This window comes from Pseudopipra pipra, chromosome 9 (genome assembly GCF_036250125.1).
Source record: "Pseudopipra pipra isolate bDixPip1 chromosome 9, bDixPip1.hap1, whole genome shotgun sequence".
In the NCBI taxonomy this organism is placed as follows: domain Eukaryota; kingdom Metazoa; phylum Chordata; class Aves; order Passeriformes; family Pipridae; genus Pseudopipra; species Pseudopipra pipra.
This window is the reverse complement of record NC_087557.1, coordinates 20,803,771-20,830,909: the sequence shown is the minus strand read 5'-3', so window position 1 is coordinate 20,830,909 and position 27,139 is coordinate 20,803,771.

The following is a 27,139-nucleotide window of genomic DNA, read 5'->3' as shown; positions in this document are numbered from 1 at the left end:
CCTTCTCCATATTTCTCCATCTTTGACATCCCCTCTGATTTTTATTTCACTTTCATATGATAAGTTTGATTCTTTTCTTTTTCCATTTTAAAATACCTTGGGCTACTTCAGGCACAGATTTTTTTGGTCAGTAGGTGACTTGTTGTTATTGTCAGCTTGTACTGAAATCAGCAAGGCCTATTTGGCTCACATTTCATCGGTGTGGTTAGAGAAGTTAGATTCCCAAATCAAGAGCATGGGATACTTTAATTCCTTCTTCCTTCTGTGGGCTGACTTCTGGTTGTGCTGTGGTGCCTCAGAGCTCACTGGAGCTGCGTGAGCATCTCCAGGAACCTGAAGATCAACCTGCTGCTGCTGCCATTCCAGCAGATGGGATCTCCCTGATGTTTCCTGGATCACTCAGTCATGGTAAGGATGCAGAATTCAACATTTTGCATGTGTTTTGTATGTTGGATTATGTTTAGATATTTAAAACCCATGTAGTCCAAGGCAGTTGTCTGGTCTCCCTCTGAGGAGAGGGGCTTCTTCAGAGAGTGCTCCTCCCATCCCACTTAAAAACCTTTCCTTGGGATTATCTGAGTCATCATCTGAACACATCTGTTTCTGTGGCTGTAGGGGAAGCCTCAGCTGGTCTCTGGCCATCAGACAGGTAAAGGCAGATGAGATAAAATCTTTTATTTAGAGAAAAAAAAGATCTTGAGTGTCAGATTTGTACATCTCATGGTGGAAACAGCAATCTTGAGAGCCATTTCCCTCTTCTTTTGGTGGTGAACATGGCATTTCTGGGACATTCAGTGAAGGTCTGAATCCAAGGGCAGATTCTGCCTCTCTTTCTCAAATAGGTCAATCCTCTGTTTCCTGGGAAGTGCCATCCTGGTGGGTTCCTGTTTTCTGTAGTAAGGAGGGACTGAGCAGACACAAGGGTGTCCCCTGCACATTCAGCTCAGGCATTTGGCTGCCAAAACTCCTTCCACTGCCTTCCTGCAAAGCTGTGCTTGCCATGTCAGGCTTGGCAGGGCCTGAAATGAGCCATTTCTTTCCCATCTCCTGTGCCTGTAACAATCTTGAACTTGTTGACCCGTGTGCCTATTAATTATTGATATAACGATGCATTATTTAGGCTTGTTTCAGCAGACGGATACATTATTACCAGGCAGACATTTGCCAGACAGGCTGATAGATAACATCCTAAAAAAAGTCTCGAGTTGCCTTTGTACAATAAAGGGCTGTAACTTCATTACTCCCCCCCCACTCCCTCCTCTTGGTACCTTGAAACCTTAATAGGAATTTAAGTGCAATAATGATCTCTTTAGACAATGGGCTTAATCTTGACTGTCCTGGAGTTGTGGCCCTGATGTTGGTCAGGCTTCAGAAATAGAGGAAGTCGCCTTCACCAATCTGCTAAGGTGGTTTTCCTGAGATACAATGAAATTGTTTAGTATTTCAACCCCTTGCCATGGAAAGGAGAACTGATTTCTCCCTGGTTGCTACGAGCTGTGTTACAACACTCCAGAGCCACGGGCAGAGCTCGATGTGCATCTCCCAGGGAAACCTGCCTTTGATTGTTGTCAAACCCCGCTGCACGGATTTTGCCTTTTCCAAGGAAAAGGCGTAGCAAAATGAGTTATCTGTAATTTAAAACACGTGTGTGGAGCGTTCTGGAGCCTTTGGAACAGCAGCGTCGCTCCAGCTGGAGGAGGAAGGAGGGAGCCGGTCCCTGGCGGCAGCACGAGGAGCGCTGTGCGTGGTCCCGGTGACGGGGACGTGACAGCTCCTCACGTCTGTGCCGCCCTTCCCTCCTCCCCTGCCCTTCCCTCCTCCCTGCTCGTCAGCCTTCGCTGTCGCAACCAGCCCCTGCTCTGATGTCAAACCCTCTGCTCCACACGCTCCTTACGAAAGCAGAAGAGACACAAAAGAGGAAGGAAAGCAGACGGAGGAGAAGAAACGCAGACTCGAGTGTTAGAATCTGACGGCTCGTTTGATTCCCCGGGGCTTCCTCAGAAGAAACAGTTCTGGGGAAGCAATTTCAGAAAGAATCAATTGCTCTTTTTAAAAGTGATCTGGTACCAACTTCTCAGTGCTGTGTGGGCACGTTCTGCTGCCAGGGGTTCTCCTCCTGACCCCTTGGGTGCCCGTGATGGATTTTTTCATCCTTTCTCAGTCACTTCTATCTCATTTCTGATTTCCTGCTACAGCAGAGCCGTGTCTGGGCTCCCTTAGTGCCACCCCAACTTGACTGGTGTGTTTGGCCCTATTGCTCAGGGTCATCCCCTCTCAGACTCTCTTAATCTATGGCCTCACCAACATTTTCCCTGGCTTTCAGGAACACCAGCCACATGTGCTCCTCTTCCAAAAAACCAGCACTAAACCCTCAGAGCCTGTGTTAACCCCTTTCACCCCAGCCCTGTTCAAGGACACTCTTTCCCAGCAGTCCAGCCTTGTTCAGCAGGAGGGCAGCTGTTCTAAAGGGATCCTTTAGGTCTGTCCAAAACTATGAACAATAGATCTGGACAAAACAGTAAGTGAGGAAACCTGCGTTGGTTTCCTGACTGCTCTGGGATGTGTTGTGCATCTTCCTCAGCGGCTTTGAGATGTCCAGGTTTCCCCCGGTTTATGGCTTTTCCCCCAGTTTATACAATCATATTCCTGAAGACATTTTGTTATTATTTTTCCAGACAGACCAGTGAGGGACTCTCATCATCTCCTTTGTCACCTGTTTCCTTTGTCCAGTCTGTCCATCAGTGCTCTCAGGCAATCCCAGCCTTCCACTGGACAGTTTCACCTCTTTGAAATCTGTTCTTGAAAAATGGTTTTCTGGAACCACTTCTCTTTTTTTTCCAGTAGTCCTCCATTTGAGTACATGAGCATCAGAGTTTAGCAGCCTTCCCTTCTAGTCCTGGATAAGATGGAAGAATTTATCCTGTCGCCTGTTGTGGGTTTTATCTCCATGTAGGAACCGGGAAGCAACTCCCACACTCAAATCGAATTTTAAGTCTGACATGAATAAATGTGTAAAATGCAAGTCCCTAACACTGAATGCACAAACTCTCTGTAGACTTTCTAAATTATTTCAGGCTAGTTTACTGAAATTAAATTACATAAAAGTCATACAAAGCAGCACATTGTTATGTAACCCCCTACAAAACAAGTGCTGTGATTTTAACTGAGTTGAACAAATAAAAAATTAAGTGTAATTTTTGTTCAGGGCCATATGTTAGCTTTTGAAAACAAAAAGGAAATAAATGAACCAAGTCACACAAAACATATGTCTGCAGAATAATGATAAAACATATACTGTAGCTGGACATCTTGGAAGTGTGGTTTTAATTCTTGCTGCTGTTGTGGCTGCAGGCTTTTGGTTTGCAAAAAGGCTACACTGTGTTCATATTACAATACAGAGTGTTTTTTATTCCTACTGTATGGGGAATAAAGTAATCCTCTTGGAATAATGTGGGGGGTTCCAAGTCCTTCAGCTGAGACACCTTTCTGGGAAGTGCTGGAAACGTGCAGAAGGACACTGCTCAGTCCTGCTGTTTGTGGTCCAGGTCACCTGTCAACCCACCCAGAGTGTGGAGGGGACTGACTTCACCTTTGGTGTACAAAACCCTAAATTTTGAGGCTAAGAATTCCTAAGGAAGGGTCATCTGTGCCCAGCTGAATTTAAGCAGTTTCACACCAGAAACTTAGTCACTCTGCCCTCAAGAGTTGCTTTGTTAAAAAAAGTGGTGTTCCTGTGCTCCCTGTGGTGTGGAGGCTGCATTTTGGGAGGACAGGAGGTGGTGGTGGCTCTAACCATGCCCAGAAGACCTTTGCAATGCCCTTGCCTCTCCCAGCATGTCCTGATTCCCGAGTCCCCGTGTCTTGCAATCCTGTCACTCCCAGGGCAGTTGTGGGGCGTCGCTGTCAGCGTTCAGGGCATGGGCCAAGAGTGTAACATCTTAATTAGCTTTTTCTTGTTAAGCATGATTTCATAATGTAGGTACACGTGTTCAGCTGTCAGCTTCATTCTTGCAACAAAAGGAAAAACAAACCAGCAATAAATAGAGAAGTTGCACAAGCCAATCTCTAAATAATGGCATCGGGTGGAACACGAGAAATGGGAGCTGTGGCTACAAAGCAGATTATTGCTTCCTATTCCTCCTGTAAATTACAGCTGTTCAAACTGATGCAGCAACCCAGGAGAGTACTGAAAGCCTGGAGGGGCCTTTGTATCCCTCCTGCTGCTCCTGTTTCAGGTTTGGAGAAGTGAGGACAAGCCCCACACCTTGTTCTCCCTCTGACAACTGGTTAATTCGGGTGCACTGAGCAAGAGCATTGCAAATTCACCCTCCTGGGTGAATGTGTCCTGCTGGGACAGGCCCTGATGCTGCACAGGGCTTTGAGGTCCCAGGTCATCAAGCACTGACTTTTCAGTATTATTTTGAATGGCTGTGGGAAGGAATTTCTAAATCTTTAGAGAAATCAAGCATGAAAAATGGAGGCAAAATATTAAAAAAAAAAAAACCACAGAAAAATAACTTTTAAAAATCTTCCATCTTTCATTTTTTTAAAGGTCTTAGCTCAAATTTAGAAGTTAATGATTCATTTTTGTAACATTTCATTGTATCACATGAAATATTATTTTTGGGTGAAGGCAGGTTAACATGACCAGTAGACACATATTCATCTCTCGGTACGTTTGTATTGAAAATCAATGAGTAATTTAAATGATTAATACCATTCCAGATTTCTTCAAACATCATCAGTTAACATTAAGATAACAAATATCTTATTTTTAAACTCCCAAAGTTTTCTTCAGATGTTTGGTTTTGAAACTGTGGTGGTACTGTGTACCTGAAATATGAATGCATTTAGAGTGGCAGAATGTCCTCAGAATAGAGTATAGTATATATAGTGTGGATATATAGTGGATTCTATATATATGGTATATATATGTAGCATATATATAGGCTTCCAAAATATAAAGGCTTCCAAAAATATATTGTAAAAATTAGATTTTGAAGGACTGAGTTCCTCAAGATTCCTTTAGTTCTTCGCAGATTACGTAAAAAAAAAAAAAAGCAAATATATACTGAATATGAGTCTTTCTTACAGAAGTCATTGACACTTCTTCTGTCTTCATTATTTACATGCCTGTGTCACAAAACTCTGGAAAGAATGAGAAAAATGGCTTCTTTGGGACAGAGGGAAGAGATACCTGAAACACCAGGTGCCAGAAGGGTTCTCCCACCCCCACCTTTGCCCTGGTTTGTCCTGGGAACTTCTCTGGCCTGGGCAGTGAGTTATCATGATGGATCATCCTGATGCCCCACAGCTGACCCCAAGCTCTCCTCTTTCTGGAAAGCCTCATATGCCCTTCCTTGTCCTGAGTCACACGGGCCCTCGGAGCAGACAGGGACAAAATCCCCCTGCACTGTGGGTGTGTGAGACAGACCCACTGTCAAACCCTCCATTTTAGGGTATTTCAGCTTACAAGACACACTTGAAACCATTGTCCCTGACATGGATTTTTGCAAAGTGTCCTATACTTAATGATGGCACAGCAATAATCCCCAGGACTTTCTTCCTTCACAGATGAAAGTTCTAACCTCATTTTGCTTGTAAATTAACTTGTATTATCACCCAGGGCAAATAATGATCAAAATGTTACTGACAAATCGGTTGTTTACTTGAATCTAGACATAAACATGACCTTTAAACATTGTGGGGAAGAAGCTCCTTTTTCACATGCATTTTTCACCAGAAAAACAAAAAACTTGGAGATGATTTTATCCACAATTGTTTCCTTAATCATTAACATCTTTTTTAATGAAATGGCAGTGTTTTGTAGGGGAGAGAGGGATAATTTTCTGGGCAGTTCTGTTCTGAACTGAACCTATCTGACACGGGTATAATCAAGATTTTACAACTGCTTAAGTGGATCAGTGCAAGAGGGAGACATTTCCACCCCCCTGGACGTGGGGAGTGCTGCCTGTGCACCATCATCAGAGATACTCCACTGAACCTCCACAAAAATGCTATTAAGCTTTTTGCATTAATTATGCTTAAAACCATCCCTCTAGTGAAATTGGGGCTAATTTTTAATTGATACACTTAAATCAGTTCCTCCATGGGCAGGCATTTGTTCCTGATGGGCTCGTGAGCCAATATTGTTCTGTCAGCAGTCAGGTACATTAGAGGAACCAGCGCTGAACAGCTCCTCCTGATGTGTTTTGATGGGGCTCATTTCTCCTGGCATGCTTTTAACTCCCAGTGATTCAGATGTGTCAGCTGCTGTAGCTGTAAGAAAACATTGATGATGGATTTATAACACCCAGGCTTCAACTTACTGACCTGAAAAATGGCCAAGGATTTGCTTTTGCAGCAAAATTGGTTTTATCCATACAAAAACCTTGCTTCCTACGTTCCCTTATCTGTATTTTAATGAAACATTTTATCCTGGTTATAATTCATGACTCTTGTCAGAGGAGGTTTCCTCAATGAGGCATAGTTGGGGTAGCTACTGAATTTATGGGAGGGAATCAACTTAATCTCTTTAAAAGCAAAGTCGTCTTCTTCAATTGAACTCTACAGAATAATGGTTCTGAAATGTCTCCCTGCCTGTGGTGAGGAGGAGATGCTGGAGCTCTATCAGGGCCATGCTTGGCCAGGGTTGTACTCCTGAGGCAGCTATTCTAGCATAAAATCCCATAGATTATTAAATAATGAATTAAATGTATCTAATATTTATTTTCCATCTACGTTCTTCCAGTGGAGGACAAGCTCCCAGAGACAGTGTCAGCTCTGGGCTGTTCACGCTAGATTTGTTGGAAGCTTTACTGAATCTCCTCAAAGAGACAAATAATCTGCCCAACAACAACCCCACGGTTGAAGTGGGGGTGTATTAAGCACCCCATGGATGAAGTCAGGAGATCTCAGTTCACTTTCCAGAGTGATTACAGATTTTCCTGTGTCCTTGGATAAGGTGTTCAACTCATTCTTTCTCAATTTACCATCTGAAAAGTGGGAATGACAGTATTTCCCTCACTGACAAGGAACAGTCCTCTGCTTAGATACTATCCCAAACTGTAGGATAGATCTGGGATATGGTCTGTTTTGTCTCAAGTAAAGAGTGTCTCCATTGTGCAGGTGAAATGGGATCTCTCTCCTACAGCCATATTTTGAGGGCTATCTGGATTAGGGAGGACAAGTAAAAGGACCTGCATTTTTAAAGTGATTTCTGTGCTGCAAATCAGTTCAAGTGTTTTGAAGTTACAGAAGATCAACACCCCCACTCCCTTCCCCCCCAGAGATGTTGGACAGAAAGCCTCATTATCTGGCTTTGAAGTACATCAGAAAGTGGTTTCTTCCCCTCCCTTCTCTGGCAACTCCTCTAATATTTCTCCCATCCCACAGGGGTGAATTTAGCTCCTAGAAGAGGCTACCCCTGGAGCACCTCAGAGTGCATCCCTAATAGGGCCATAGGGGTGGTGTAGGATATAATTCATAACCAGAAACACTTTCCTTTTGGGACAGGCTCCTTGACACACCCTCAGCTGAGGGCAGACAGCTGTGGTTTTCCTTTGGTTTCGGGAGACTGGGATAACCTCCCTCCTGCAAGTCACTGATGGAGCCGTTTAGCTCTTGTCACCCAGTGCTGCAATGGTAAGTGGAGAATACAAGTTACTGAGCAGGGAAGAGGCAGAAATCAGGCAAAAGAGGAGCAAGATGCCCCAGTGTGCTGCTCTCCTTGAACCTTTAGCATTTAACCTGAAAACCCTTTCTGTCTGTGGCCTCTGGATTGAAGCACCAGTGACCAGAGTGGCTTTTGTGGTGTTGAACTCTCTGGAAACACAGTGGGAGCAAAGGTGACCTGGCCACGGTCAGACAGTCGATGGCTTTGGTCATACCACACTGGTATGGATGTGCATCCAGTTCTGGTGCAGCAGGGGAGTGATTAAAGGAGCTGTTCTGTCCTGGAGGAGTCTGGAAGCATTTGGGGTCCTCGCACGGGATGAACGGGCAAGCAGGGAGAGCAGAGCTGCTCCGAGGTGTTCAGCCTTGTAAGTGGTGCAGAGCCCTGTTCCTTGGCCTGAGGGCACAGCAGAGTCCTGAAAAGGCTGTTGTTGTTTTGGGGGAGAAGGAAACTGAACCCAATTCCCCGTCCATCTCCACCTCAGCGAGTGGGCCCTGGCAGGATCCTCCCAGGGGCCCCAGACACTGCTCCTCTCCGTGGGAGCCTGCACCGGGAATTCTACCTGCTTGTTTACAGCTCCCCTGCTCAGACCTGGTGTCTGCTCTCTCCTCTCAGCTAATTTGCAGACAGAGGCCTCGAGGGCTTTGGGTTAGTGCCACCAGACTCCTGCAAGCTCCAGCGGTCGTGTTCTATCCCAGACAATGACTTCAGTAGCCTCAGGGCACCCCAGAACCTCCCAACAAACATCTCTCCTAACTGCCTTATTAACTGATTGCTCTAGTAAGATAATAATTAACACCTTTACTTGTGCCTTGGCTCAGCCAAAAATATTCTCAAGTGGACTTAGAAATGCATAAAATTAATAAATGATTTATGTTTACTATTTTTAATGGAGCTACTTATTAGCAACGTTCTCATACAGAGCACTGTAAAAACACTCCTGGTTTCGTTACAGATTTAGAAGGTGGTAATGAAAAGCTGTAGGGAATAAAACAGGGAAACACTCCCTGAGCCAAATCCTGCTCTCAGTTGTATTTAAAGATCTTGCTGAGTTGAATTCTCAAGAGGATTTTGGCCAGAAAAGCATTAAAATGGAGAGAAATCTCTGTCATCTGCTCATTGCAGCTCATCCATTCAGAACGTGCACCAGCCAAGAGGAGGGTGCCTGCCCTGTCAGTATAGACACAAAAACCCAAGGGCAGGACATTGTATATCTGGAGCAGATCAGAAGGGGCTTGTTTACACAGCCTCCATGTTCCTGACTGTACCAGGCATGAGACAGTTGGAATTTTATCAAGGGAGTCTGAAGTTGTCGTGCTGGATTCAGGATGCAGGGCCTCCAGCACCAGCACCTCTGACCTGGGTGGGAAGTGGGAAGGTTCATGTGGCAAATCTTCACTAATTTACATTGTTTCTTACTAAAAGCACTAATTAGGAAGGTGTAGTGGCCTTCAGAGGAATCGGGGCATGAATGCTGTGCCTTTTGCTGTTGCTGGGTGAGAAGAAATGCCACCCTTCCTGCATGTCCTCCACACAAAAGTGATCTTTGTGTTTAAGGTCCAGGTGCATCTAAGAAGCCTTGACACAGGAATGGGGCATGTGAGCTCTTCACAGTGGGTGGGTTTACTCTGATTTAACCAGCCACAAATAGAGTTTGCTGTTGCTGAAATGAAGAGATGGGGGTACATCCCAAGCTGCTGTGACACACGATACACACAGTTCCCATTTTGTTTGACCAGCCCTCTCAATCACGTTGGTTTATTCCAACTCAAAGGGAAGTCTCAAGCCTTGCCACATACTTACTTTCCAAGGTCTTCTACGAGAGATTCATATTTAGGATGTTTTCTTTTGCATTCACCCTCTCCTGCAAATGCTCATAGAACACTTCTGCAAATACCATTAAATACCTGCAAATATTTTCCTGCTGTCTTTGCTCTCATCTGTTGGGAGAACTAATAATGTTCATTAGCTTAAGTTCCCCAAAGAATTGGCAGTGCCTGATTTTTGTCTGGATGGACAGGATTTCACCTCTGTCTGAAAAATCAGAGCACTTTAAGGTGCTGGAAGTGTCAGATCATTAGTCTCTGGAGATCCCAGCGAGTTTTCCCAACGTCCATCCTTTCAGTAATGTGTAAATGAACATCCTGTGGATATTATCAGCATTTCTGAGGCAGTCCCATCAGTCAGTCCCATACAAGCTGAAGGCTACAGACCTACACTTGTCATGAAGAAATACTGGATTTTGAGATAACTCCCACACCGTCCTCGCTGGTGTTTCTTAAAATGATGTATTGCTCTATTTTTTTTAATTTTCAGAAATAAAAATGAGTTTGCTTCAGGGCAGAGACAGTCTAAAAGCTTGTGCTAATAAATCTCTGCAAGTTTAGTAGTGCTTAATACATATTCTGCTTCAAGTGCTTTTTAAATGCATTATCACCTGTAAGTAAATACAGTGGAAAGCTGCCAAATGGCTGGATGCTGCTCCCTGTAAATTTATGCATTTATATCATTAATGCAATGAAATGTTTAAACCTTCATTGAATTTTGCTAACTGATTTGCAGTTTGAATGGTAGTAATTTTATGCATTTATCAATTACCATTTAAGTAGCTGCTCTAATATTTCTGTTTAGGCAGGCAAAGCACACTCACCAAAATACTTTTCATCTGAATTAGATTAGGGCTGTGTACTGTTCTTTTAAAATTTATACTCATTTGCTAAAAGTTTTTGGCAAAATATTAACATATATGTTAAAAATAGCCTCTAATTTCTAAGTGAGCTGATCCACCTTAGGGGATGATAGTTCCTCTTGAATTTTTACTATAAAAAAAGCAAATAATATAATGATCCTGTATCTTTTGCTGCCTGTTTTGCTCAGGTTTCAAGTATAGAAACAAGCAAAGAATGGACCAAGTGCCTCATTTGAAGATGCAGAAAAACCTTGTCAGCTCCCACTTGGGTTTAGTTTTCCAGAGTGACTAATAAGAAGGTGGTGATTGCTTCATTAGCATGCACTGAACTGAGTGCACAATATAATTATATATTTCAGTTGTAATTAGGACACTTAATTGATTTGTTTTAAGTAAATTAACAGACATCAGGAAAAAAAATAAAGATTTGTGGCAGATTTTGAAATGTTTTCCACACAGCCAGCTGGGTTCAGCTGAGCAGAAATATCTGTTTTATTTCTGGATAATGTTAGGAAGATCAAAAAACTTGTTATTGAGAAACTCTTATGAAATCTTCTTGCATTTCTTCAGCTCTCTCCTTTCTATGCCAAAAATTCACTAGCTGAATTTCACAGCATTCTTATGGATACCTTTGGGGAGAGGGAAAGGGAAGGACAGCATGACTCAAACAGGAGATGTCTCCATGCACTGCCATAAGAAACAGGGGTAAAATGCAGATTTTCTTTTATTGGGCTGGTTCACTGGTAACTCTGCTGCCCAGTTAGGCAAATACAGGCAGTATTTAGAAACATCTTCTTCCTCCTTTTTGGTCACCTACTTCCCTCTGATTTTTTTCCTGGTTTTGCAACCTGGCTCCACACTTCTTGATTCTGGGTTCTTCTAACAAGATGCCTTTTCACTTCCAGTTTTCAGCACAGAAGCAGAAATGCTGATACAGCACGAGAGGGGCTCCACACGCAGCTGACGGATCTTCTGGAAGCATTACAAGGCCTCTTCCATCAGTTTTCCCCACCTTTTGTCTTGGAGGAGAGGCAGAATATTTAAAGGAGAGCTTAGAAAGTCTGTAAGTTGAAATCCATTGGCAGTATTTACATCACTTGATCCATAGAACCCACAAGAGCTCCCAAAACCAGTCCCAACCCTCAGGCTGAGAAAGCCGGACATCCCAACCCAAAAAGTATTTCCACTGTTGAGTTCCTTTGTGAAACTCCTTTATCTCTTAATTTCTGTTTCTATTGCTTATGGACTATTTTGAATTTTCCTGATTCCAGTACACTCACGTTGCAAAACTAAATAACAGCCTCCGAATGTATCCCATGGGACTTGTCCCAGGAAAAACGCTGCAAATGAGCGTGGAGACAGGATGTGCCTCGGGGGCAGCCGTGGTTTGCTGTTCCTGCTTATCTGCAGTGCCTGGGTGTGAGGAGCAGTTTAGAAACCACTGGGGCGAGAATGATGTGGGGCAGCTGAAAGTGTTGTGGTTCCCAAATTTATTGTGCTGTTGCATTTACAAGAATACTTGGAATTGAGTGTGGAGCTGAACACGCACGGAGCAGGAGAGAGAAACGCTGAAGGAAAGGCGAAGCACCCTTCTGCTCAAACCCTTCGGGGTTTTAGGAACAGCTCATAGCCCACTGTTTACAAACAGCAGCAACATCAATGTGCAGCACAATTTACTCAGAGGGAAAAAAAACCAAACCAAAAAAGCAAGGAAAATCCCCAGGTTGCCACTGAGTTCTGACACAGGGCACTAAAAATAGGCAAATTCAGACTGAAAACCACATCAGGGCAAACAGCTCCCTCTGTTCATGAGTCGCAGGGGACTCTGCACCAAGGGGGGCGAGGCACAGATTTGTCTCCAAAATATTTTTCTTTGAAAATATGGTTTCATTTGAACTAAAAATTTCTTCAGGAACCTGTCAGAAACAATTTAATTTCATTGAGATATCTCGAGGCAAAGAGATCCTCTGATAATGTCAATCATTTCATGTCAATATTTTCAGAACAGACCCTGCATATTTTTATTTCGAGTGATTGTTCCTATTTACATATTTTTCAGTTCCTTCAAGAAATGTTTAGAATTAAGGTTGGAAAATCAGGATGAGATTAATTCATTTAATCCAATCGAAATAATTCACTTGACACATAATGCCATTCTGTTTTTAATGTCTTTATGTGGGAATAGCAGAATTTATTGCAACCCTGATAACACAGACTCAAAACCTATGGAAAAATATTTGCTTTAACAGCAATATATATATTACCAGGAAGTCTTGAAATTAATGGTTTGTTCTAAAACCCATTTTGTGTTAAGTGTGTTTACATTGAGAGCATTGGCTGGATCGTTATGGCTCTGTTAGGAATGAAAACAAGTTTTGAAAAAACAGTTTTAATTCAATAATAATTAAGTTTTTTCCAAGCTGTAGGAGAAAGCAGTTCCCAAACACCCTTTAAAGCACGGGATGTTCTGAACTCTCCAGTCAAAGCGAACGAAAGCCGTGGGGGATGAGGGGAAAACTCGTCCATGTGCTGTTGATTTGCACATGCACTGCTGGGTTTTGCTTTGCTCTGAACAGACAGGATTTGGCAGACATTTAGAATCTGGCAAATCCCGTTGGGAGCAGGGGTGTGCCCAGCTTGGGCAGGGCCAGCAGCTGCATCTGGGGCTAGGCTGCACCAGGGAGATGCTGCACAGAGACACCCACAGCGAGATCCAGACAGCTGTTCATCCCCAGATGGGGCTCCTGGGCCTGCCACCCCTTCCCCAGCTTTAAATGAAATCCCATTTTTCAAGCATTCAGAAAGCTTGTTACTATAGTACAACAACAGGGTGTACAGAAGCTCAGCATATTCCAAAATGTGGCCTTTATACGAAGTCATATTTCCATTTCCAACAGTAGGATGAGAAGATGGAAACACTTTCCTGTTTCTTGCCCTCTCCCATCAGCTTAAATTATTGCCTCTCTCATGCTGGCTGTCACAAATCCAATCTCCATTTATGTCTGTAGCTCAATTATATTATTTTTATTATTTATTATTCTTCTTCTATAGAAAAATACAGCAAAACAGGGAAGAATTACATATTTGGATCATCAGCACATGAAGACGATTCATAGCAAGGAAAGAGTTGGGCCGTCTCACAACCCTTTCTATCACTTAATAGCCAAACTTCATAGTTTGTGAAGTGTTTGCAGTATCTTACATCTTTAACTACACATCTTTCTTTTTAGAAGGATTCTTTAAAACTGTGTTACATTACTTTCTTTGCATTCTAGGGAACCCAAACTTTGCATTTTGGTGCCACATTGCAACAGGAAGGAAAAAAATCTAAAATCAAAAAGTGAAAGCATATCAGCACATTTTGCCTTTCTTTCTGGGGGTAGAAATGCAAACTTTAAAAGCACAAATAGTAATCAGAGCTCAACTTTTCACTTTTAATGAGTATAGATTCCACAGCCAAAGAATAAAATTAAAGAATAGTCCCACATGCCCATTTAAAAGTTTCAAGTTTACAGTCTTTTGCTCTTTTTATTGTAGGAAACCAAGAATCTGTTTATTATCTGTTTATTATAAGGCAAAAACACTTTCAAATGAAATGCCTTTGAATTAGAAAAGACTAAACCTTAAGTTAAATTGGGAGAGTTTGAGTGCACTATTGAACTCCTGCTTTCTGTTAGCACGACACAGGAGTTCCTGAAACCTGAAGGGAAATTGCTACAGGAGTAACTGTAGTAGGATTAAATTACTTATTCCTTAGAAGAAAATATGATGTACCTGAACATTGGACTCCACTATTCATGGAATCACAGCATGGTTTGGGTTGGGAGGGACCTTAAAGATCATTCCTTTGCTTCACCCTGTCCTCTAAGAACATTTTATTTGCTTCCAGCCCTTGCGTTTGGTGTTTCGGGAAGGAAAGGTGCTTGGCCAGAAGCAGATCTAGTTGTGGTAACTCTGTTTTTGATGGTTTTTTGGATAAAGGCTTGATTCATTTTTCAGACAATCTCTTTAGTGCTCTTTCAGAAAGGCTCCAACACCTTGCACAAGGGTTACCGGAAAGTGAAAAACCATCATCTTAGCTCTGCTCATTTCCAGGGAAATGCTGAGTCTCACTGGTGTTGCAGTAAAACAATAATGTCTGCTTTCAAGCCCTTCCTGAAAGTGTTACCTTCATCATATCAAACTATCATATCAAATACTTCAAACTGAGAAAAAAGTGTCTTTCTGGAGAACAGTGAGACTCTACAGAAAGGCACAGGTTTTTGCATGGGAAAGGATACTATTAATAACTCATATTCTTCCAAGAAATATAACATTTTAATGCCTGCTGGGCTTTGTTGTTCAAATCAATGTAGTAGTCTGCACGGATTAAGCTTCCTAACTAAATTATTAACCGTAGTTAAACTAAGAAATGCATAGCCAAAGCCCTCAGTTGTGTTGAGGGATAACTGGGATCTGTAGCAGAGGAAGAATCCCCTTTCTGTGGGGCTGGCTCATGCAGTATTTTACATTTAGCATAAACAGCCTTCTGGCTCCTCTGTTGTGTAGATTCCTAATCTCACTTAATTCAATTTCCTTTCCTCCTGTGGGCAGCTATAGCACCTTTTGCACCAGCTGAAGGGCTATAAATCCTGCATTCACACAGCCAGCTACTCCTTCCCCTGGGGGCTGGAGGGGAAGCTCAGATCTGGGAGCAGCACAAGGGGTGCTCTGACCTGAGCTGAAGAGTTAATCTGATGAAAACCCGAGCGCGGCCTGGGCCGAGCTCTGCGCTCACTTGTGGTGTTGAACCAAGCCCATGAGCATATTCTGGCATCAGCTCCTGGAGGTTACAAGAACCTTATGTATCATTTTATGTATTTTCTTTTCATGTGCCTATAATCAATTCCAGTGGCGAGGTTTGTGTTTTGGTTTGTGCAGCCAAGCCAGGCAATGGACTTGGCTCCATTTTCAACCCTCTTGGCTTGCTAAATGTCAGAGCCTGAGCAGGGCTCCTCGTTGTGCTCCCATCCCATACAATTGGCCTGAGTTATGTGTGTTCCCTGAGAGCACAAGCATGGGCCTGAATACAAATCAAACCTCCTTAGGAGCCAAACACAGAGGTCAGCGAAGCAAATATTTGTGTCTCCCCAAACTACCTTTCCTGCCTCCTGGCACGGCTGTGCGAGGCCTTGGCTGCACAAGTCTCCTAAGTCCCATATGCCAAGAATTGAAAATGAAATAAAGTCATAATACTAATAATATAAATGCATCAACAGTTTCTGATCAGGTTCCCCTGTGACTTACTGGATTCTTGCAGTTCTGCACCTCATGGAAACCGTAAATTCTCTGGAAGAGGGAGGACCTGGAGGGGTTTTTTTGTGATGGTTTCTTCAGAGCGTTGATTATCTTAGATCTCCTTAAATAAGTTGTTGGAGAATAGACTGCTGCACACAGAAGTGATCTAAATTTCCAGCAATACCGAGGAAACAGTGAGATAGCAGACAAAAGAATGTTTATGGAATTAATATTAAATATATTATCTTTAGATTGGTCTTGCAGGCTTTGACTGAAGAGACTGACAGATGCAATTTTGCAACAGCTTTATTGGAGCGTGGTCAGAGATGCTGTTCCAGTTGCAGCTGAACTGAGTCAAGAAACTATCAATCTCAAGATGAGCTAGCTCAAAAAATAATAAAAATAAGCCCAAACAATAAACTTACTAAAAAGTGCTTAAGCTAAGCTGGATCATTCTGAGGGAGCCAGACTTGGGAGTGTCCACAGATGTGGTTATGTGGCTCATGGAAAAGGGTGGTAACCCCTAATGGGGGGCAGTGGATACACAGCTGTGGGCAGGCTGGAGGTGAGAACGCCTTAACCTGGCTCAGCTGCTGCTGGAACAGCTCCTGGGCTGTGCCCTTCCTTACACAACACTGGGATTTCTTAAGAGAGGAATTCTTAGATGGAAGAGGAAGCTGCTGTCCAAGTTCACAGTGGGATGTGCTGCATCCCAAAATCTATGCGTAAATATACATCCCCCAAACGTGTGTCTGAAGTGAACATTCAGTCCTTCGGAGCACCAGCACATAATACTGGCTCTGATTCCTCCCAGAGCCATCGTGGTTGGAGCACAGGATGTTCCCAACAGCACATTTTGCTGCAGGAGTCTCAGCTGTAGATCTCGAGCAGAGAGAGGCTTCTATTAAATGCATCTGTACTTGTGTGTCTTTGGTCTGTATCAGATTCTCCTTAGGTTACTTAAACTGCTTCCAGACTGAGCTCTCCTATGCCCCCACTGCTCCACGATATTCTTAACCCTCTCCTCACCCATCAGGACGGGAAGAGCTATTAATTGGTTAAGAGTGAAGCACACGAGCTGCAAATGAGGCGCTGCCCCACGAGCCTCTCTAAACCCGGGGAGGAGAAGGGCTGTGCTTTGCTGAGAGGTCACGGTGAGCTCACGCCGCAGGACGGTTTTGGGCAGGACCCTCTGGGTGGAGGGAGCTGCCTGAGCCGTCCCAGGGCTGAACTGGCGAGAGGCTGTGGGGAGAGGAAAGCCTGACCACACCAAAATGAAAAGGGGTGTGGGGTAAAATGGGATATTGAGGGCTCCAAGCATTGGGTTGGTTTAGATTTGATGCAAAGAGATGGAAAGATGTGGTTTGCTGCATTTAATACCTTTGTTTCAGTTTTTGCCCCCGGAGCATCTAAGAAGCTGTGACGGGGTAATGACGAGACCAACTCTGCTTTATGCTGAGATTTTTCCACAGGCTTATTATCCCATATGCTCTGAATCCCTGCTGCACAGCAGGAGCACAGCCCTGTGGTTGTGTGGATCACAGAGCCCCTGCAGCAATTAGCCCTGGCCCAGCTCCTGAGAGTCCCAGGCAGGGGGAGGCTGCCAGGCCCTGGGCTGGCCACGCGCTGTCCCGAGCTTGGCTGACTTCTGATGTGTCAGAGAGAAGATGGGGTAGGGAAAATCCAGTGTCACACTGCCCAGTTGTCCTTCAGGCACCTCCCTTTGGCTGCTGAGCTGCCTTCAGTGCCCTTTCAGGAAGGAAGCTGGGCAGCACTGGGACATAATCTGAGGTGCAGCCACGGGCACCGTGTCCAGAACTCAGCAGGTCTTCAAAATTCACAAGATTTGGTGTCTGTGCAATCTTAAAAATCTACAGCCCCTCTGTGGTGGAGTGGTTCTCTAGTATCATCCTCATGTTTAGGAAAGGGCAGTCTGTCCGTGAGGCAAAATTTTGGGAATATCCAAGTTTATTTTTTACTGGTATGGACCTCCATGGCATCAAATACTTTTTCACACTGAATTTTTAACACTGCTGGGATAGGTCTCAGGAGAAGAGTGAAAATCAGACTTCGAATTTTATATTCACTGAAGGTTTGTAAGGTGAAGGTTGTGGATTTAGGTTTAGTCTGCTATTGCTGAATAGCAGACCTGCTTCCCACCTGGGAATTCTGCCCTGGCAGCCCCAGCTCTGCAGCACACAGGCTGCAGCAGCCTGTGCCTCATCCAGCACAAAGTGAAGGTGCCAGACCTGCCTCTCCTGGCCAGTATTTCTTTTTAAATTATAGTTTTGGTGATTCTCAGAAAAACTTGTGCACTACAGGACTTCCCTGGCACTGCCAGGCAGCACCAGGGGCCAGAACTTGCAGGGCCAGAGACTGAATCACCCTGGCCTTGCTCTGGAGCTGTGAAACCTGTTGGACCCCATGTCCTGCTGAGAAAGGAGGATTCCCTGGACTACAGAATTTTATAGGATCAGATAGTCACCAGAGTGGCTTAAAAAGGGCACAGAGACAAATCCTCAGGGTGGTGGGAAAAGCAAACTATTGGGATAAAGCAGAGGCAGTTTCTTTTCTCTGCAGGGTGTCAAATGGATGTAGTTCTTGGCAGAAGTTTTCTGAGTGACCTTAGCCTGGGGATATAAATTTTAATTGCAACTTTAAATGATGCTGGGACCAGATGGGTGAAGACTAAAGGAACACTGTTAGCTCTGCCACCCCCTTCCCTGTCAGAGATTTGCTTGCAGAGTATGGAGAAAGGCTTTGGGAGAGGACTTAGGTCAGGATCCCTTGGTTTAGGTGTATCAGCAGTACAGGAATATATGTTATCCCAATCAGTTTGTATGCAGATAAGGAAACAGCCTCAAGTTGCATCGGGGGAGGTTTAGATTAGATATTAGGAAAAGTTTCTTCACTGGAAGAGTGGTCAGGCATTGGACCAGGCTGCCCATGGCAGTGGTGGAATCATCACCCTTGGAAGTGTTCAACGGGCGTGTGGATGTGGCACTTGGGGACGTGGTTTAGTGGTGACTACAGCAGTGCTGGGGTAATGGTTGGATGATCTTAGAGGGCTTTTCCAACCTCAATGACTCTGTGCCTGTGTGACCAGCAGCACTGCTGGGATGAGGGACGTGTTTGCAGCTGCCCCAAAGTACCAACTGAGTTGTCCTGCCATCCCACAACACCATTTTCCAAAGACACAGGAGAACCCCTCTCCATGCTGGGTAGCTGCTTTCTGGGAGTAGCTGCTTCCAAGGAAAATGAAAGACTAGAAGCTTTGGGAGACATTATCGAGCATCTGCTGGGGCGACGATCGTCTCTCTTCGCTCGTGTTTGCGAGGCAGGAGGGTTTCCTCTCCAATGGCATGTTTTGAAGAAATGGGGTAGTTTTATTTCATACCTAAAATTTAATGGTGGTTGCAGCTAATTTCACACAGCAAATTAGACAAAATACTTGAGCTACTTCCACCGTCTGAACTCGACAACAAATGAAAACAGCTTTTGGGAGAGTAACTTGAGAGGGTTAAATGTGTCTCACCGGTGCACTCGGTTTGACAGGCTGATGCACTTTGTCTAGATGATAGATATGAAAAACTAATATCTCAGTTTTCAGAGGGGGTTCTGAAACCTAAAATCAAAACCAGATGTGCAGCAGAAAAGAGCAGTGTATATTACAAAGTGTTGTGAAATAGCCCAAGGGAGGCAAGTAAGCAAAAACAGCCCCGTTCCTTAGCAACCTGCAAAACAAAACAAGTAACAGCTTGGTTGGCATCTGACGGGGCAGATTTTGGTCTTTGCAGTGGAAAAGAAGACTGGGGAAAACGTGAAATAATTGTGGAATTTTTAGTGACCCGGAAACACCTTTGTTTTTAACAGAGTGGTTACCTGATTTCTCTCCTTCCCTGGACCTTTCCCTGTAAATGTACAGCAGCTGAGAAACATGTGTGTGCTCTTCTTGTCTTCCCTGTCCTGGTGTGGATCACCCTTTTTTCCTTGGTTTTCCTCTTACTAAAGTCAATCACACCCATGAAAAGTGGGTGCAGAGTGGAAGTAAAATCTACCAAATCAAAATAATTTTGAAGATTTTGCACAGCTCTAAAACATAGAAGCCTGGAACGGTTTCGGTTGGAAGAGACTTTAAAGCTCATCCAGTTCCAGCTCCCTGCCATGGGAAGGGATGTCTTCCACTAGACCAGGTTGCTCAAATGTGGAGGGATATTGAAGTGGGATTTGTGTGTAGAAATGAAGCATTCAGTAAGTAAAAAGTTAAACTTAAATACATAATTAATGATTTCTAAAAGAGCATTTAAATCAGTTTCTGGAAATGGTGCTCCTTTTTTCCTTTGAGTTCATTCAGTTTCTTAATTAAATGAGTGCCTTTTCTCAACCCCTCAAATGAAAAATTCACAGCTCAGATCCCAAAACATTCTCAGCTAAGGTTTAAAATTCAGTCCTGAAAGCAAGAGAAGCCTTGCTCACTTGAAGGAGTGTGATGATGTACCTCTGGAAAGCTCTGCTGGCACAGCTGCCTCTATGCAGGGAGTGGGAAGGTCATACCTTGGAGCAACAGCTGGGCTGCCAGATGTGTGCTGGGAATGGGCTCCCACCTTCGAACCAACAAGCTTATTCTGCTCTGCCATGTCCATGTAGCTTTGCCCAGACAGACCTACTGGCACTGCTGTCTGGGCCACTTCTTTCTGAGAAAATCCTCTCTGGCGTGGGCAGGTCATGGGGTGTTCCTGTAATCAGCCCACTCCGGGACCTGCAGCTGGAAGTGAAACCACAGCGTGCCCTGAGGTTTGTAATCAAACTGTGAGAGCTTGTGTTTGTGATGGAGAGGGAAGGTGGGTGGATTTGACTTGGCTCAGTTATTTTTAGAGAGGTTGAGGCTGCCAGGCAGCCAAGTTTTGTGTTTTGGGGTTTTTGTCTGGTTTAGTTTATTGGTTTTTTAATTCATTTTTAATTTGAACAGGATAAATTTCTTTTTGAAAATGCTGTTTCAGCATAATTAGAATTTTGGGGGAAGTTCATCTTGATGAAGTTTTCAACGGAAACACTGATACTACTTGAGATTGAAAAAGCAACTTTCATTTTGACTCCTTGTTTCAGAGTTCAGCTCTTTTCAGCTTCTAAAAATTACCACAATATTAAAGATTAATTATAGATATGAATGGTTTGACATTATCAGATAGAACTTCTTAATGAACTAATTTTGATCCTTTCAGCTAAAAATAACTCAGAGTTTCCACTCTGAAAATATTTGATATTTTGCTTTTCTGTCTGATTACAAAAAAAGCAAATGTCAGTGTCAGCATCTTCTATGGGATAAAAGGTTGGACTTGATGATCTTGGAGGTCTTTTCCAACCTTAATGATTCTATGTTTGCCAGTCTACTATTTTCACTGATTGCACTTAAACTCAAAGTAAGGGCAGCAATAAAAGTTGTAAGTGCAGTCCAGGTCAACACGGCCAGCCAGGCAGGTGCAGTCGCTGTTGCTGTCCATTCCTTTTTGTAACTGTGAGAGAAATGTGGGCACATGGACCATTATCAGAGCCTGAAATCTACAGTATTTAATAAGTTGAAACAGTTCTTTTCAAATTGCAAAAGCTTTTACATTTGACTTGCACTGGCCAATGAAGTGCATTAGTGGTAATCAGTAGTAAGAGTCACAGTCATTAGTGTATCTTATCCCTCTCTCTGGAAATCACAAGTGGCAGCCGTGGGATTCTTCAGCAGCCCTGGCTCAGTGTGTGGGGCAGGACGGAGAGGGCTCCATGGCAGTGTTTGGGAAGAAGTGGCTGTTCCTTGTGGTCTTTTTGCAGGGCTGGAATAGGGTAACCCATCCCAACAGCTCCTTATAGGAGATGTGCTTTGAGAAACTAGGAAACTTCAGGAGAGGGAATAACTGGGAGGAGATGGCAAGTCTAGCAGTTGTAGGATATTCATGGCTCTTCCTTTGGTGTCCAAGATGCATTGAATTCACTGGAACCCTCCTGTGTAAAATCAGCCCTCTCCTGCACAGTGTCTTCTGTGTTCCCTCATCAGGCTTGAAAATATTCTTGGGTCTCCTCTGCTCCTCAGCACAGAATCACAGAATCATTACAGTTGGAAAAGACCTCCAAGATCATTGAGTCCAACCTTTGACCAATCCCCACCATTCTCACTAAACCATATCATGAAGTGCCACATCTACTTTTTTTAGCACTTCCAGTGATAGTGACTCCACTACTTCCTTGGGGACGCTGTGCCAATGCTTAACATTCTTTCTGTGAAGAAGTTTTCCCTAACATCCAGCCCGAACCTCCCCTGGCACAGCCTGAGGCCGTTTCCTCTCAGCCTGTCCCTCGTTCCCTGGGAGCAGGGCCCAACCCCCATTTGGCTTCACCCTCCTGTCAGGGAGTTGGAGAGAGAGAGAAGGTCCCCCCTGAGCCTCCTTTTCTCCAGGCTGAGCCCCCCCAGCTCCCTGGATTTATATTCTAGTCCCTTAATGTTCAGCTTGTGAAGGATGGCACTCCTAAAATGGGAGGGAGCAGGGGATGGTAGGGAAGATGTAGGGATGCATTTACATAAATACAATTTTCTTTTGAGGCAACTTTGTCTAAACAAAGCATTAGCACACACATTTCATACAGTGGGACTCTGTAATATTTTTAACTCTGATAATGTCATCAAAATCAGGCAAGGAGATGATTGAAGCTGTGCTGCATCAGTTGTGCTCCTACCACTCCATTTGAGTGTCAAGGATTTTTTTAGACAGGGAGGTTTAGACTAAACACAGGGTGATTAATTTTCTATTCTGCACTTGAAAACAAAGTATTTCTGTCCTAACAACCCTTTTCAAGGGATGGCAACCCTACTGACTCTGTTATACCAGTAACTTTCCACGCATGAAATTTGGCATCTTTGGTGATAAGGTGCTATCACTGGTACTTCCAAGAAAGATGAGCCAAGAGATAGCCAGACTTCATGACTCACTGCACAATTATTTATTGGATTTAACACCCCAAAGTCGGTTTTGGGGCTTCTCATACCTGTCCCCTCTGTGAGAACAGGCAGAGATGGACAGATGAGAAACTTGTAGTCACTTTGCAGCTGTGTTTTGTCACAGGATGAAAGTGTGGAGATACAGATCAGATACAGCTGCTGAAAAACAAACTGAAACAAAGAGTCTCACAAAGAGAAGGGCTGCAGCCAGAGTTCATAAAAGGGCTCTATATGCTTTCCCATGTAATAAGCCTTTATTCTCCCTGGCTGGCCCTTTTAATAATGGTAAGAGAAAAACTGACATCTCTTTTCAATAGGAAAGAAGAACATTTATTTTATCCCTAACGGTTTTAACAAACCTCTCCATGATGAATTATATATTTATTGGAGCTGCATGCTCCACAGCCACAAATTCCTGCAGTCTCTTTCCAGCTGAAAGCTCCAATGAAAGACTTCCCCAGACAAAGGCCAGAGGATTTGAGCCATGGTTTTTGTACTAAGATTAATTCAGTTACTCTGGATTCTCTGGACTGGAGATTTCACAGACCAGATGAGTTAAGGGTACAGTAAATGTAGTTATAAAATATTAAAAAATAGTAACTGTGGAGCCACGTGCCTCATCTTCTACTAGATTGTTTCTTTGATTTTTTGTTTTCTCAATTTTCCCACTAGCTATGGCTTATCATCTTTTTCAGTCTTCTTTCCTTTATGGAGCACTGGGAATTAGATCTAAAAATGCAGCCATGAAAGATGCTGAGGATAAAGGTGTGTGCCCGTGGAGGATAGGAGGAAAACAGGCTTTCAGCTGTGAGCTAGGAGCCCGATTCCAGCTGATCTGGTCCTGTTTTGTGCTGGGAAACAGGACCTCATAAATAAGATTACACTGGAGAAAGACCTGACAGTGTTCTGTGGTTAATGGAAACATCTTAAAAGGCTCTGAATATAGGCCAAGTATGTGGGTCAGTAGAGAAACTACTATTTATATTTGGACCTGCCTATGAACACAGTAAAACATCCAGCTGTTAAAAACACTGTGAGAAGATGCAGAAAAGGGGTTTTTTTTAGGCATAAATCGCCAAAGACTTTGTCAGGTGATGTTGCTGTTCGAACTGCAACTCTCCTTTCATCTCCTGTGAATGCAGTGGGCAGCTTCTTGAAAGTTCCCGTTTGGCAAGGTTATCTCTGATCTGGTGAGTCAAAAGGATCTGCTCCCCCAGTGAACACGGTGCTGAGCCCCGGCACAAAATCGAGATGGGAAATAACAGACACCCAAAGCGAGTTGTGCTGGGGAGATTTAAATATTTCTACTGACTTTTGGATTCTAAGAATTCTCTCTCTTTGCTTGCTGGCTTGTCAAATCCGCTTCTGTTTGGGAAAGTTCCCACATGGAGGTTAGAGGATGTCAGGAATGTTCACAGAGTTTGCCTGTGCTGCAGGCAAGCTGTGTACACGTGGAAAACCAGGGATTTTGAGAAGTCCGAGTTCCCTATTCACACAACACTCATTGTAAATGGTTATGGCCTTGTAAAGAACATCTGTTACAGAATTTAGGATGTGATGCATCCCTTAGAAAAACGGGGGGGGGGGGAAGGTTGCAGGAGTCACTGATGCTGCTGTGAAAAGGGTGTTCATTATAATTTCCCAGTGTTTGGGGAGATCTAGGGCTGAGCTCCATTTTGGAACAGGCTCCTGGCACCAGTGGGAGCTTTCTGTTGGTGGGGTGGATGACTTTGAACTCCATCAGAGCTATGGGGTCCTTCTTGTTCCTTATTATAAAAATGTATCACACTCTGTTCTCTACCACATCCACTGATGCAGAACAAAGGCTGTTACAGCCAAGCTGCGCTGTAAGTTTATATGTTTTTTTCCTGTAAGTTCTTTTATGATCCAAATCTATAAGAAAACAGTCAATGTGTTATTCTGCACCGAAAGAAAATGATATTTTTTTTTTACTGTAAATGCAATTTAGACAGTAATTGGAGTTTGCAAAGCTTTGAAGGTGCAGCTGGAGAGAAATGTAGAGTGCCATGTAAAAGGGTGTAGTTGAGGAAAAGAAAGCTTTTCCAGAGGACACAGGGGCCTGGGAAGGGAGAAATTGGATATGAAACCTTCCAAACAAGGGCAGAGGGCAAGTTTATTGCAGTCTCACACAGCCTGCATTGCACTGGTGGCTGGAGCTCATGCTGATGGGCCAAATTCTGCTCCCTCCCATCCCTGTTGCTGAGCTTAATATGCCACTTACCTGGAGCTGTTTGGGTGTGACCCTGTTTGCTCCTGGTGGTGGCTGAAAGCAGAGTTAAATCCCCTGGCATTTAGATATTGGCTCTGTCTGAAAGTCTTGAAGATCTGCAAACAAACCCTTCCTGGGAAGTTGGAACAAATGGAGAAAATGATGTGCAGGAGAGGTCAGGCCACCAGAGCCAGACGACAGGGTGAGAGCAGGGTCCCAGCCAGGAAGCTCCGACAGCGGTGCCTCCGTATTTCATCCTGCCAGAGGGTAGTGGAAAAAATGGTTTCATAATCCTTTGTCACGGGGTTGGGAACGCTGCAGGTCAAGGGGACAAAGCCATTTGTTCAAGTAGCTTGACCTGAGGACTCCTCAAAAGCTGTTGAAATCTCATGACCTCTCATTCCTCAAAGGAGTGAAGTCCTGCATCCAAACTAAACATGGATGGCTCCTTCCCCACTGAATCTTGAGCGCTGACCAAGACCTGCTTCCTTCTTCTCAGTGGGGTCTTTTGTATCTGAGAGATTTTGCTGCTCTTTCCACAGCATCTTTTAAGCACAGTAGGCCAAGAGGAACTAAGAAGTTCAATCTTTCACTCTGAAAATTTTAAATTATCACAGTTTGTGAGACTTTTTAAAAGCAGCAACGTTACTAATATTTGGTGTTTTGGCGGTTTGGCCGAGTCCCTCAGTGCTGGTGTTGTTGTTGGTGTGTCACTGTCAGTATTTTGTGCTGAACTATCTAACAGCTGTCTTGGCTTCCTTCCCCACTCAAACAACTGCTGCTTCACAAAGAACACAGATAATTTTGTCTTCCTTGATATTAACAGATCAAGAGAGGCCTTTGCCAATACAAACTCATCTTTTATTTTTACAGTCTGAGAGAGATCCTTGGTAGAATTTGTTGTTCTCTTTTATTCTGTACTTGGAGACCAGTTGACATCTAATCTTTTCATTCCAAGTGATGCTGAGTGGGTGGGACATCTAGAAGGGGGATGAAAACTCTCACAAAAAAATCCAAGTTAAAAGGATTTTAACCCAAAGGCAAAACAAAAAGCCCTGCACAAGGCACCAAAAAGAAAGAGCTTGTTTAAAGGCAGAACAGTGACAGCACAGTCTTGTCTGGGCTTTAAAAGGCAGTGAAATGAGAGATGCTGCCCTGAGATTAGTGTTCATCTCCCACCATGTCCATGAATTCTCTGTGTGTGTGTGTGGGAAGGAGAAAGGAATCAAACACCAAATGGGTGTTCCTGCTTTGAAAGCCAGGCCTGGACAAAGGTCTGCAGCACCCACAGCAGGACATGGCTCCTCCTGCTCCACAAAGCCTCTCTGTGGTGACAGAGGTGTTCACTACCAGAGGTGTTCATGGAAATTTGAAAATAATGGAAGGTTAGAGAAAAATTTTAAATCTGAGTTAAATTTTGGCATCTGAAATAGGTACAATATTTGGTTGTTTGTTTTTTTTTAATGCAATTAAAAGCAAAACTGCCAAATGCACAGTATTGGAGGGCTCACCCTCCAGAATGCCCACAGGGATTTTACATGGTGACTCTCCCAGTAATTCAGTGATGACTTGGGTCCTCTGAAAAATCTGCTACACATCTTGAAGACTTAGTTTGTGATATCTAGAAACTCTCCATTCCCAGCCATTGCTCTCTAAAATACCTGAAGTTTTACCTTGCAAGTCTGTCAGGCAGAACTAAGGTCCTTTCCAGAGCACTCTTATGTCTGCATGTTGTCCCACAGTCACCTCAGCAGGCACAGAGATGATGCCAGTGCTTCCTCTCACCTGTTTCTTCTACAGTCATTTAAAAATGTGGTGCTCTTCCCAGATGTTTCCCCAATGTCACATCTGTGCAATAAAAGGCCAGGATCTCTGGCTTTTTCTTATTTGGACTCGTTGAAAGGAACCATAGGTTTCAGTGACGCTTTGGGTTAATAACAGGGTTTTTCATTGACTTTATTGCAAAGGGACAGTTCAGGAGGGCAGGAGTAGTAGAATAAAGAGTTTTTCAGTACCCAGGGTGAAAAACTGAGTTTGAGGTCAATATAGTGAGGATTTCAGGCAATCCAGTTCGGGTTTAGAATTCCAAATTCAGGGCTTAGCTTTGCATACAAACACATACCTTGTCGTGTATACATACATACAGACACATGTCACTGGTGTATTTAACACTGAATTTTACCTCTTGGCAGCCACACACTGTTATTTGCCAGTTAACTTCTTGGAATCACGATGGAAGAAAAGTACTACAGCAGAGGGGGGGAATCTGCCAGTTCAGAGAAGTTA